Source organism: Oreochromis niloticus, linkage group LG3 (assembly GCF_001858045.2).
Source record: "Oreochromis niloticus isolate F11D_XX linkage group LG3, O_niloticus_UMD_NMBU, whole genome shotgun sequence".
Taxonomy (NCBI): Eukaryota; Metazoa; Chordata; class Actinopteri; order Cichliformes; family Cichlidae; genus Oreochromis; species Oreochromis niloticus.
The window spans coordinates 31,984,304-31,999,192 of record NC_031967.2 but is presented as its reverse complement, the minus strand read 5'-3'; positions in this window follow the sequence as shown (position 1 = coordinate 31,999,192).

Here is a 14,889-nt window from a genome sequence, read left to right as displayed (position 1 = left end):
ACTTTTGCATCCCACTGTAAACAGAGACACAAAGAATGGCAAGAAGCTGTTGTATTATTAACTGTCATAACCAGTCACATGACAGACATGGGAAGGCAATGGGTAAAGACATCGATTTTCATCAGATTCCTTTGTGGAAGAAAAATTGTTCAAGTCATGTCAAGTCACAAAGGTCAGTCTTTTGTTGTAGTTAATAAGTAATTTATCATAACATAATTGTTGATGTAGGCTACAAATAAGTCTTATATTGATTTGAATTGAATATGTTGCGCTATGCTGTTTTGTTCACTGTGGCTTTGGGAGCTAATGTTTGTTGTGTTTTGTAGAAAAACCAACCTACAAAATGCAATCCAGACTGGGCACCCTATATCAACATGGATCATACCAAGTTTAAAGCTGCTACCACAGCGAGATTTGAGAGAGAGAGCAAGATCAAAACAGCTACTCTGGGCCAGAGACAAATAATCCAGGCAAAATATATGCAGGTAAAATTATTATTTTACCTTAAAATATTCTACTTTTCCCACTGTGTTTACCTGTGTTTAGCTTAACTATTTTGCTCTTTGGCAACTGTGGATAGTTCACTTTACAGTTACAAGTCATTTACTGTTTTTGATGTCTATGTTGTAAGTTTTGTCATCACGGTCATTTCTTTTAAAAGCAATTATTTTTAAATTGCATGGGTCAATTATTTTTAAATTGCATGGGTCACAGGGCCAAGTCAAGTTTTAAATGCTATTAAATTCTGTTCTTTTTATTCTTTTGACGGAAGAGAAAGACTGGGCTCAGAGTGGTCAAAGCTCAAAAAATGATCTTTATTTTACATTTCCGGAAAAGAAGAACTGTTAGGCGCTCTCATGCACCCACAGTTCTGAAAGCATTACAAGCTGCATGTGTATATATAGTTCTGCTGTGTCACATATAGTTTCGATCAAAACAATCTGCTTAGTTTCACTTTCTGTCTGCACCTCCTGTGCTCTGCAAAAGCATGTAGTTTCCTGCCAGCCTGCGACCTAGTTCAAACTCAAAGTTGGCCCTCTTTTATTAAAATATATAAAACAACATAATCAGCAAATAAGCACTAAGAATATATATTTATTTCTTAACAATGCCAAAATAGAAATGTGCCTGTTTGTTATTTAACTAGTGTGTTGTGCCAAGTCTGGTGGTGTTTTAGTACTTAGCCTTGTTTTTGCACCAAAAATAATCTTGTTTTTTTATGTATGTATGTGTGTTTTTCAGCACCAGTCACTACTGAAACCACAGCAGAGATTTAACCACAGCAGATAAGTCTACAGCACGAGGATGAAGATCAGTAGGAGTGTAAAATCTGTTCTCTAAGGTTAAAAGAAATAGCATACCTGCAGGAAGAAAATGAAAAATTGAAAGAAAGAAAGAAAGAAAGAAATTAGACAAGAACTTCCTGAAAGACAACGACTCTAAAGTGAAGTTCAACACAGGGCTGCCATCTTTTGCTGTACTAATGGGGGTGCTACAACAAATTAGCACGAGCTTACCAGATACTGACAGAAAAAATTCTCATTTTCAAATTTTCGTGTTCACTCTCCTGCGTTTAAGACTAAACCTTCCACTTGAACATGTTGCACACCTCACTGATATTTACCGGACAACTGCATGCACTGTGTTTAACATTACTGAAAATGTACTCTACGCTCACCTCAGCACATTGGTGCACTGGCCTAAAAGACATTGCATACAGGCCAGTATGCCATACTAGTATGTTGAGATGTTTGGTGACTGTATGACAGTTATTGTTGACTGTTTAGAAGTTTTCATAGAGAGCGCACAAAATGTATGTGCTAAGGCAGAGACATATTCCACATAAAAAAAGTAGGCACACAATGAAATGTCGCATAGGCACAGGGGACCATCTCTTTCCTTTCTTAAGGGATGGGGAGGGCGTACCAGTGACAAACATATAGCTGAAACTAGGGATGCAACGATACCAATTTTTTCAAACCGATACGATACCAATCCTTGGATCTGAGTACTTGCCGATACCAAGTACAAAAACTGATACGTCTACCACACACACAGAGAAAAATGCAATGAATTGGAAGACAGTTTTTTTTTTATTCTCTGTGAATAAAAAATAAAATATTAATAAAAATGACCACAAAAATTAAATTTCAAGTGAAAAATAAACACTTCTCTTAAATTGTCCAGTGTCCACATTGTAAACAAAGAAACAAAATAACTAAAGTATTTTGGAGTCTCCAGCTTTCAGACATAACATTAATGAACCTATTGCAGAGTATCCACATTGTAATTAAAAAATAAAATAACTGAACTCTTTGGGTCTCTTTCCCGCTTTCAGATTGAAAAATAAATACTTCTGTTCAGAATAAAATATATAAAAATTAGATTTCAGAATAAAATAAACACTTCTCTTAAATTATTGCAGTGTCCACATTGAAAACAAACAAACAAAATAACTAAAGTGTCTTGCAGTCTCCATGTTTCAGACAGACATAACATTAATGAACCTATTGCAGAGGATCCACATTGTAATAAAAAAAAAAAATAACTGAACTCTTTGGGTCTCTTTCGCGCTTTCAGATTGAAAAATAAACACTTCTGTTCAGAGTAAAACAAATAAAACTTAGGTTTCAGAATAAAATAAACACTTTTGTTAAATTATTGCACAATGTCCATATTATATCCAAACAAAATAACAGTGAACTATGTGGCACTGTCTACAGCAGGGGTCTCAAACTCAAATGAGCCGCGGGCCACTTCTGGCACCGTCATCTCATTGGAGGGCCACTTTAGTGTCCAAGTAGTACAAAAAAACAAACACGAAAACACCCTCTAATATTTCCTAAAATGTAGTGTTTTGTTTGTTCTATTTAATTCCAAACATTGTGTAACAAGACAAAATTGCAAACATGAACGCAATTTTTTTTCTCACTCTTAACTATCTGAAGCCTTTCCGCTTCAGTTTTATTTGTCATATGCAAGTTAGCGCAGGGTCAACATTGCAATGAAATGAATTTAACGAGCAGCAGACAGTCACTCAGCAGTACAGTACAGTATAGTACAGTAGTTTCATTGAACTACCAAATAAACAGCTCTTTCTGGCCAGATACTTTCCAGCACTTTTGCTACAATTTTGTTTGTATTTAACAAAATTAAAATGCAGGCATAAGCGTACACATTAGTTTTCGACTGCAAGTGAAAATAGTTTTCTTTCCAAATAAATCTCTCACTGAACTAACACAGCCCTAACCTTGTTTGCACTCTCTTGTTACCTCAGCCAGGTCCGCGGCTCCGAAGAGTGGTAAAGGGACCTCTGGCTAATACTTTGGGTTCCGTGTCGGGCTCGTAGCCGGGAACGAGCTTTACTGTCTGGGTCAACTTTGCTAGCGAGAGACAGAGAGAGGCACTGAAAGGCTGCTCCAGCAGAACTTTATTGTTTTGGAGGAAAACAGGAACACGGTGTACAGTCGAGTCTTAATAGCACTTACAACTGGGCTCGTCAGGCACTCTTTTTGGCTGCAGTGGTTATTTTTATATCTACATGCTTCCAGCTCCTGTTTCTGCTCGGTAGCACCTCGTACTTTTTGACTCTCCTTTTTCTCCCTCCCTCACGCTCAGACACACAGCGGGAGGGGCGGTCCCACACGTTCTCCCTGCAGCAAGGACTACACCGCCCATGAGGCTACAGTCTTAAAGGGCCATGCCTGTAACACTCTGCTGTCGTATTAAATCATTTTCGTATAATAATTTAAAAAAAATATTTCTTCACATGAATATGCGGGACGCAAGTAGAGAAGATGTGGGCCGCAAATGGGCCGCAGGCCGCGAGTTTGAGACCCCTGGTCTACAGGTTTCAGATTCACATAACATTAAATTGCTTGTATTGAACGATGTACTCTCCTTCCCTCCCCTGGACACCTTACTGGTACACAGTTTGCACTCGGCCTTGCTTCTGTGATCTTCACAAATTTTGAAGTAAGTCCACACTGCTGACATTTTGTTTAGCGTAGCTACAGGAGCCGCCAGTCTCACTCGCCTAACCCCCTAGTGACATGTCCCCCTAGCGGCCAATCTAAAAAATTACAACAGAAAGTAGAGGCCACCCTCTGATTCATGAAGTAAATTAGTATCGATTCATGGTATCGGTTAACTTTTGCGAGTATGAGTACACGCACATTTTATGGTATCGGCTCCGATACCCGATACCAGCATCGGTATCGCTGCATCCCTAGCTGAAACATCTGGCTTTCAGCAGAAGCTATCACCTAGGGACATAGTAGACCGGGGTTTTGATATTATGGAAAGTGTTGCTTTAATTCAGAGGTTCCCAAAGTGTGGGGCCTGCCTGCAAAGCCATTGAAATGGGGTCGCGCATGAAAAGGAAGGAAAAAAAAGAACGCTTGGACACTGCTAGCATAATACACAGATTCTTGACGGGGCTCCCACACAAACGCAAAGCAGGAGATGAGGCATCGCCAAATATGTTTCCAAACCAACCTTTCAAACCAAAGACTAGAAAATATGAAGCATATCTTCCCTTCGGCTTCACCTGCACAAGTGCCAAGCTAGGTCTCTGCGACAGAATTAGTTTTCCCTGCATCGGGAGCATGCGCTGGGCTCTCCAAATCACGGACAAACAGTCTCCCGCATTCTTGATTTTTAGTTCACAAATGCTTCTTGTAATGACTAACAACTCCTGACATCTTGGAGATGTTAGCCCTTTATACAGTAATGATGTGTCGAAATGGCTCTTAGAGCCACCCTCTCTCTCCCACTTTTATTCCTCTTCACTCCGCATGCAAGCCTTGTGCTTGCGCTCGGCAGAGGGGTTAGGGGTGGTAGTTTCACCGCCAGGGACAACAACGTCACATTAGAAAGGTATAGTAATGGTCCACAACTATTTTCAGTTGCAGATGATAAAGGATTCAGAAAGTTATTCATGCAGCCTATATGACAGAGAATGTGCATCTTCTTTTTGTTTTGCATATTTTAATTTATATTTAATTGTGTTGTGGTTTGCAGTGTTTTGTGTTGTTTCACTTTAAATTTGCTTAAAAGGAAAAAGCTGAAAATTTTATAGTTGTTTTTTGTATTATATGATTTACTTATTACATTTTATGTGGAGTGAATAAATAAAACTATATTTACGGTGGCCCCTACAGACAAAACACGTACAAACTCTGATGCATGTACAAACTCCAAAACACATACAAACTCTGAAGCATGTACAAACTCCAAAACACGTAAAAACTCAGAACCATGTAAAAATTACAAGGCAAGGCAAGGCAAGGCAAATTTATTTATATAGCACAATTCAACAACAAGGTGATTCAAAGTGCTTTACAGAGACATTAAAAACAAAATAGATAAAAAGCATGATTTAAAATTGATTAAGACAAACAAACAAACAAACAAACAAACAAACAAAACAGTAGATAAAATCAGTAGTTAAAATGTAAGTTTTGGAATTTAAGCTTAAAAGTGTGGATTTGGTGCTTTATTCAAAAGCAGCAGAGAACAGGTGAGTCTTCAACCTGGATTTAAATAAACTGAGTGTTTCAGCTGATCTGAGGCTTTCTGGGAGTTTGTTCCTGATATATGGAGCATAAAAGCTGAATGCAGCTTCTCCGTGTCTGGTTCTGACTCTGGGAACTGATAAAAGACCCGATCCAGATGACCTGAGAGATCTGGAAGGTTCATACTGGGTCAGGAGGTCACTGATGTATTTTGGTCCTAAACCATTCAGAGCTTTATAGACTAGCATCAGAACTTTAAAGTCTATCCTCTGACAGACAGGCAGCCAGTGTAAAGACCTCAGAGCTGGACTGATGTGGTCCACTTTTTTGGTCTTAGTGAGAACTCGAGCAGCAGAGTTCTGAATGAGCTGTAGTTGTCTGACTGATTTTTTAGGTAGACCTGTAAAGATGCTGTTACAGTAATCAAGCCTACTGAAGATGAATGCATGGACTAGTTTTTCCAGGTCCTGTTGAGACATCAGATCTTTTATCCTTGAAATATTCTTGAGGTGATAGTAAGCTGATTTTGTTATTGTCTTAATGTGTTTTTCTAAGTTTAGGTCTGTATCCATCACTACACCCAAATTTCTCGCCTGGTTTGTGGTTTTTAGGTGTATAGATTGAAGTTCTCTGGTGACCTGTAATCGTTTTTCTTTGGCACCAAAGACTATTACTTCAGTTTTGTTTTTGTTTAGCTGGAGAAAATTGTGGCACAGCCAGTCATTAATTTCCTCAATGCATTTACCAAGAGCCTGTACAGGGCCTCGGTCTCCTGGTGACATTGTGATATATATCTGTGTGTCATCTGCATAGCTGTGATAGTTTATTTTGTTGTTCTTTATAATCTGTGCCAGTGGGAGCATGTAAATGTTAAACAGAAGGGGTCCCAGGATGGAACCTTGGGGAACTCCGCATGTGATACTTGTCTGCTCAGATGTGAAGTTACCTATTGATACAAAGTATTTCCTGTTTTCTAAGTATGTTTTGAACCAGTTTAGTACAGTTCCTGAAAGACCTGCCCAGTTCTCCAGTCGTTTGAGTAATATGTTGTGGTCAACTGTGTCAAATGCTGCACTGAGATCCAGTAAAACTAAGACTGACATTTTTCCACTGTCTGTGTTCAGACATATGTCATTAAACACTTTGGTCAGAGCGGTTTCAGTGCTGTGGTTCTGTCTAAAACCTGACTGGAAGGCATCATAGCAGTTATTCTGTGTTAAGAAGTAATTGAGCTGTTGAGAAACTGCTTTTTCAATGATCTTACTTAAAAATGGGAGATTTGAGATCGGCCTGTAGTTATTCATTTGTGTCTTGTCAAGATTGTCCTTTTTCAGTATAGGTTTAATTACAGCAGTTTTTAGTGGTTCTGGAAACACACCTGATATTAAAGAAAAGTTTACGATCTGTAACAGGTCTGACTCCAAAGTCTTTGAGACCTTTTTGAAAAAACTTGTTGGCAGGACATCTAAACAGCAAGAGGAGGAGTTCAGTTGACCTAAGATGTCCTCCAGGTCTTTGCTGTTAATAGGGTGAAACTGGTTCATGGTATTTAAACAGTTTTTTGGTGGACACAGTACATATCCTGGATCTGCTGTTGATGTACTAATTGCTTGTCTAATCTTTTGGATTTTTTCTGTGAAGAATTTGGCAAAGTCATTGCAGGCCATGGTCGAATGAAGTTCAGCTGCCACTGACACAGGAGGGTTTGTTAGCCTGTCAACTGTAGAAAATAAGACCCGAGCATTATGACTGTTTTTGGTGATGATGTCAGAGAAGTAGCAGGGTTCGTACGGGTGCTTGAAATCCTTGAAAATGCTTGAATTCTAATGTCGTCTTTTCAAGGTTTGAAAAGTGCTTGAATTTCAGATGTGGTGCTTAAAAGTGCTTGAAAATTTAACTGTATTTCATTCACAATAAATAGCTATCTGATTGAATTGTTTTCTTATCAGATAGAGAAATAAAATGAGACGCAAAAGCAAAATTTCCCCGCCTGGGCTGCCTTGCGTCTGTTTCAACGTGTGACCCCGCCCCTCCCTCGGACAGTCGGGGATAAGTGCGCTAACATACCTGTAGGTTGCTGTTTTAATGAGTGTTTGATGGAAAACAACAATGGCGGAGTTTGCCTTCTCCAGTCGCATGATGGGTGAGTGCTAGTAAATAATTTTCCAGTATGTGTACGTTACACATGCTATTTTTTTAAAAAAATTCTGATTATTATTTTGCTAGCAATCAAACTCGCTGGAGAAATGATTGAAATGCACTGAGTGTGATGCAGTATGGCAGCGCTATTACGGAATATGCTGTGAACTTAGCTAACATTACTTAGCAGTAATATGAGTTAATTTACTCAAGTGAAAGCTTTAAACATTAGCCCGGTACATAACTAGCTAACTTAAGGCTTTCTGATTAACCCTCTGGGGTCGACGGACCCAGAGTCTCCATTTCAACTTGGGTCGAACATGCGGACTTCAAACTATATCCAGTTTTTAAATTGTGTTGATAGGTCACATAAAACCGATGTTTTTGGGGGAGTTTTCTGAATAAAACAGTGGCGTTTACTCTGGGAAGAAACGGTAAAAACGGCGTTTTTTATGGAGAGCGCTAGCAAACACGCTTTGGTTGTGAGTGAAAAAAGAAAAAACACTCCTTCCCTATTGGTGGAAAAATGTACCATGTCGACCAATCAAAAAATGATACGGCAACATGTGGTATTTGGTTGTTGGGAAGAGTGAGCGAGCGAGTGAACGAAAAACAGAGAGAGAGAGAGAGAGAGAGTTTTGATACGTGAGAGATTTGTGATGTCATGTTTGGAGTCTCAAGTTAGTGTGTTTTCTTGTGTAGTTAGTGTGTAGTGTAGTCGTTTTGTTTTGTGTGTCAGTTCTACTAGTGAACGTCACAGTTGCTGCAAAAAACCCACCAAAGGCAGATTGCAGTGTAAACGCTGAGTGACACACCTGCTGTCAGACCTGCAGGTTTATCCCTGTGCTGTTCTCATCTGTTATAGTGGACACTAGAGCTGGGCGATAGAACGATAACGATATTCAATTCAATTCAATTTATTTATATAGCGCCAAATCACAACAAAAGTCGCTTTATATTGTACAGTAGATAGCACAATAATAAATATGTATTGCGAAATAACTTTTTCTCGATAGAAAAATTAAACTATTGCGATAGGCCTCATCTCCCTTTTCCTCTTAAAAAAAAAAAGAAAAAGAAAAAAAAGAACAGCCAATCCAAATTAAGTAGCGCAGAGCCGAACCAATCACAGCCGAACCAATCACAGCCGCAACGTCACGTCACGTGACTTGTTACGTACAGCACAAGTGCAAAGGCGCACATGTGTATTTGTTTTTGCAGCCGGGCTGCCCGGGTAATGAAGGAAAGGAGTTTGCCGACTAGAGAAAAATCAACCGAGAGCGTGAGCGAAGGTTACCGAAGAAAAAACAGATGATGGTTCCAATGCCGGAGAGCTTGTCGAACGGAAGGGCCACAGAAGTTCCGTAGTATGAAGGTATTTCAGCTATTTCAAGTCTGACAAAAACAGAGTAGCGCGCACTGTAAATTGTGCCGAAAGCAAGTCTGGAAATACAATAAAGCGGTGCATGCTCAATCTCTGACTGAAAGCGCTAATTCGTCATTCGGCTTTTGTCAGACTAAAGTAGCTGTTAAAACTGTTTGAAAAGCTAAGCTATACAACAAGGAGAGATTGAGAATTTCCTTTTAGTTCTCAGTTTATTTGATATTGACAAAAGTTAGTCAATTTTGTCTGTTCTTCTGTAAAACGACCTAAGATTTATTTTTAGAATTAAAATTTTGTTTCTAAGTGGAATTGACAATTTAGTCTGTTTTGTTTGTTCTATTTTGAAACTTAAACGCTTTAGCGGCTGCCTTTTGTGTAGTTTGCAGTATTTGCCTTTATTTATCTGAAACTGAAGTCTCATGTTACTTAAGTACATCTGCCCTGTTGAACTTATTATGGGAAATAAATATTTAAATCAAAACAAGCTGCTAATTATTTCACATTTTACTTGTGAGCAACGGCACATTTAAATCTTACAAATATAGTTATTTGGCTTATATCGTGATATATATCGTTATCGCCTGAAATGGGGAAAAAAAAACATATCGTGATATGAAAAAATCTTATATCGCCCAGCTCTAGTGGACACAAACTATTTTTTGGAGTTGCATAAATAATTTGTGTGCCTTCTTATTTGATGCAGCACACCTGATTGTTCTGTAAATAGTTTTGAATGGTTATATAAAAAACGTCTGCGCTTTGGCTGCATTTTTAGGTAAATAGTACCATGTAACTTTGTTGTTTGCAAAACTGGTGCATATTTTTTAAAAAATGTCCAATTTTTATTTGCATTTCAAGTTATGAAAATGATTCGTTAAACATGCTTGCGGTTTTTACTGTCAAAAATATCACTTTCTACTTGTATTTTAAATTTTGTCTCAATTTAGATAAATTGTACTGAGGTCATTCAAATTGAAACATGCATTCTTTTTTTTTGGCGGGGCGGGGGGTGCTGTGCTGGAAAAGCTTAAAAAGGGACCTTGAAAGTGCTTAAAAAGTGCTTGAATTTGACCCTGAAAAAAGCGTACGAACCCTGAAGTAGGACCTCCTTGCACTCCTCAGTTGTAAATTATAATTGTGAAGTTTCTCTTTATAGATGTCATAATGAACCTGGAGGTTTGACCCTGTATGCAGAACAATGGAGGAGGTGCTCCAGGAATTGAATTGAAATCTGCTGGTCTCTCTTGAATGCCATTCAACTTTTGAATTTTTACAAAATGTTTCATTAATTTCTTTTAAGAGGTGTGCATATGTAAACATTATATTTGCAGACCTGACTGGACGTTCTCCGTAGTGATGGGATTTCCGGCTCTTTTTAGCGAGCCGAGCTCTAAAAAGAGCTGGCTCTTTCTGTCATGTTTCGGCTGTGTGCAGGCAGGAGAAGGACCCAAACGCAAAACTCACCGAGACAAAAGTGAACTCAAAACACTGCTTTATTGCAGGCTAGCACGAAAAATATAACAGGGAGGGAAGTGGGAGCACACGAGGAACACAGGTAACACTGATAATCATAACAAGACAAGGCAGGAGTAAACGCAACACTGACGGGAGACTGTCAAAGTAAAACAGGAAGTACAGAGGTTCAGACAGGAGGAGAGAGAGCACGGGGAGAGCACAGACATAACGGGCTGGGGAAAACATGGAATAAAACACAAGGAGAAACGAGGGCTCAGATACACAGAGGGGCACACAGGGGGTAAGAGCCACAAGGGGGAAAACACATAAGGAACAACGTAACAGGGCAGGAACCATGGCCTAAATACAGAACATACCAAAAATACAAGAGAACCAATAATGCTGGGCCAACATGGCCCAGGATCATGACACTTTCGGCTCCGAACCGGCTCTTCAGGTTGTTTTGTTGCTTTAATTAATTTATTATTAACAATAATATAAAATTATGCACAAAAGGAATTACTAATGTAAAAAAAAAAAGTGCTTTTATTTATATATGTTTATATATAAATATATGCAGTGGCCCCTTGAGACAAAGCATGTACAAATTCCAAAGCACGTACAAACTAGTGATGGGATTTCCGGCTCTTTTTAGAGAACCGCCTCTTTCGGCTCGGCTCACTAAAAAGAGCCGGCTCTTTCGGCTCCCAATCGGCTCTTCAGGTTGTTTTGTTGCCTTAATTAATTTATTATTAACAACAATATGAAATTATGCACAAAAGGAATTACTAATGTAAAAAAATGTAGTTTTATTTATATATGTTTATATATAAATATATATAAACGTAAAAACTCCAAAACACGTAAAAACTCCATAGCACGTACAAACCCTGAAGCGCGTACAAACCCCGAAACACGTAAAAACTCCAAAACACGTAAGAACTCCATACCACGCACAAACCCGGAAGCATGTACAAACTCCAAAACACATAATAAACTCCGAAGCAAGTACAAAACACAACAGAAGTGATCCAGGATGCTAGTGGCAGTGTTGAGCTTTGTTACCTAGTGGCTACACAAGCCAGGAAGTACCAACGACCAGATTTGGTGTGTGGTAGTAACAGGTAAATGTACATTTTTTTTTTTAATTATTTGAATATATATGAGTGCTTGTCTATAAAGACACAAACAATACACATATGCTGTCAATTGTGTAATTTAAGTGATCTAGGTAGCTCTGTTTTGGAAGTTCAGTTAACGCTAGAAATGTGTTTTGGAGTTTGTACGTGCTTTGTCTCTAGGGGCCACCGTAAATATACTTTTAGTTATTCACTCCACATAAAATGTGATAAATCATATAATACAAAAACCAACTATTTACATTTTAAACTTTTAACTATTTACATTTTCAGCTTTTTCCTTTTAAACAAATTTAAAGTGAAACAACACAAAAAACTGCAAACCAGAAAACAATTAAATATAAATTAAAATATGAAAACAAAAAGAAGATGTATATTCTTTGTCATATAGGTCTGCATGAACAAACTTTCTGAATCCTTTATCATCTGCAACTGAAAATAGTTGTGGATGATTACTATACCTTTCTAATGTGACGTTGTTGTCCCTGGCTCTCTTTCACTGTCTCTCCCTCCTGCTCTGTTCCTGTGCTACTGCGAGTGTAACTACCACTACAGGACATCAGATTACTTGTTCTTATCAGTTAATAATGCAGGGTTCATCATATAGAAATAAAAAAAGTGAAGTTGTGCTCTATTTGAACACCTTGCCTGCCTGCATCACTAACTCCGTGAGAGACGTCTGTCTTGCCCTAGCAGCACCTGTCCCTCTCCTCCTCTTCAGTTCGTCTCAACATACGCTCGTCATATTCTGTGATATGATTTACTCTGAGGTGTTTGACAAGGTTAGTGATGTTGCCACAACCATACATGCCAACCCTCCCGATTTTTCCGGGAGAATCCCGAATTTCAGTCCCCTCTCGAAAATCTCCCGGAGCCACCATTCTCCCGAATTTCTCCCAATTTTCCACCCGGACAACAAAATTGAAAAACCATATCGCAGAATTCATAGCGCGGCCCAGCCAATTCCAGTTTCCAACAATGGCGGCAGCAACTTAGTTTTAATATTACTCTTATTTCTCTTTCTGGGTCGCAAAAAAACTTTTAACATATTTTCAGGTGAGAATGTAGCTGTGTAAACTTAAAATATCTGAGCCGACCGACACATCGTCTTCAACCCCCAGCGGTCTTTTGCTACTCATTTTAAACATGATATATAAGTCACTTTGATAACTTGAAAATGTTATTGTTTGGCTTTTTCAGTGTTTTATTTGTTCGTGGGTAAATCGGTTTGGCTGAGATTATAGTTATTAGATTAGATTAAAATTAAATGTAACTTTATTAATCCATCCCCAGATAGCAAGGAAACATTGAAACAGTGTTTAGTTAATATCAGGCGATGTCATTGAATCAACGTTGAGGTGTGACGTTAACCTAACGTCACTCTTGCACCGTTTATTGTTATTGAAACAACGTCAGGTTTTGATATTGAATCAATGTTGAAAGCTGACATTGATTATTTTTTAATACTGTTGACATTGAAACAATGTCAGATTCTGATATTGAAACACTGTTGAACTATGATGTTGATTTTCCACCTCTTTCGCAACTGCGAAAGAGGTGGAACAAAAGTTAAATCATGACTAGAAATCTACCGTTCGTTATAGGTATTTTAACCGATGCTAAACTACTGCATGTTTCCATCAATACTTAAACCACCTAAACACATAATTGTACTTATTCCTCAAATTGGACAACCTTTATATGTTAAAAATTGTCTCACTATGTATCATGTCAAACATTCTAAAAACAGAAAGCATCACACATGTAACAGAGAAAAAAAACTAAACAAAAAAAGGTCAATAGACATGTATCGTTTACAAAATACTTTATTAAAAGACAAAGTTTCCTATTAAGATTTCTATGTTTCACGTCACTTTTTAATTTTTACTCCGGGATGGGGATGGATGATGTGCGTCCTGCGCCACCCATACGATCCGGAGCGTATCTGAGCCATTTCTGGACTGCTTGAGCAAAGACAAACTCAGACATAGAGTTCGCCCCTACCTGCTGCGTCAGGCCATCTAGGACAAAAATAGACACACACACACACAAAAACAGACAAAAAAAGTGAATCAGAGCACATGAATAAGCTCTTGTTAATTGTCTCCAGGAGGGAGAAGGTATGTAAACTCCTAGGCTGATAAACATGAAAGTCACCAGGGGGAAATCAGCAAACTGCCCCATTTGATTCCCAAAGAGCTATGAGCTGAAAATGTGGTATGTCTTAGCATGATGTATCCCTTAAAAAAAAACAGACAGCATGGGGTCCTCGCGTACAGCCCGAGGACAAAACAAGCCAAAGACCAAAGACTCCATCTCCAGATTAACCTTACATGAAAGTTATTAAGAAAGACAAAGTAATATAGCAAAAACCGGACATAGTAAATGTGAAACGCACCCAGCACATCAATTGATCCCTTTGTTGTTCATTTTAGGCTCATAAAACTACAATAAATGGTAAAACTTACCAAATATGCATCTGCACAGCGCTGTCTCTTTAAATGCCGTTTTTTGCTCTGTCTGGTCCTTGGTTTTTTTCCCTGCCCAGTTGAGGCCAGCTCATTTGGCGGTGCGGTGGACTCGCACCTCCAGTGTGGTCCCTCCAATCAAGGCAAAGCGACTCACCTATAGACCTATAGACACATTTTAAGAGATGGAATTAGCGTGTCTCATGTCTTAAATGTGTACGCAAGTGCTTGTGTGTTTAATCAACAGGCCGTTGTTATGTATTTTAATCAAATCTGACAGCTATTACACTTTATAGTTACAAAGTGTACATAACCTTTATATACTTACCATTGCCTTATTTGCCTCTGGTGATTGAAGAGCTGCCTCTGCATTGTTTAGCTCCTCCATGTTGTGCAAGGGCAAATCCAGAGGCAATACCCCAGCATCTACAGATTCATTGCAGCAGGGATGGTGGTTGGCCCTGACCTCCTGAACGGAGTTCATTAACTGCTCTGGTCAGGTCTGACAGCATCGTTAACATCTTTTGTGAGGTCGCATCTGTTTCAAAGAACAATTCTAGAAAGATTAATGGCTTAAGCCAGCGGTTCCCAAACTTTTTTTTGCTAGGCCCCCCTTTGTTTTACAAGAAAAATGTTTTTTATTTATATTGTTTATATGAGATGAATTGCAGAATGGCAGATAGAGACAAAATACTGTTAATCTGACTATCTGCAGGTTTTACACACTTACATATACACACACAGTGAGAAAGGCAGAGGGATCACAGTGTGATTATTTTATGTGTAGT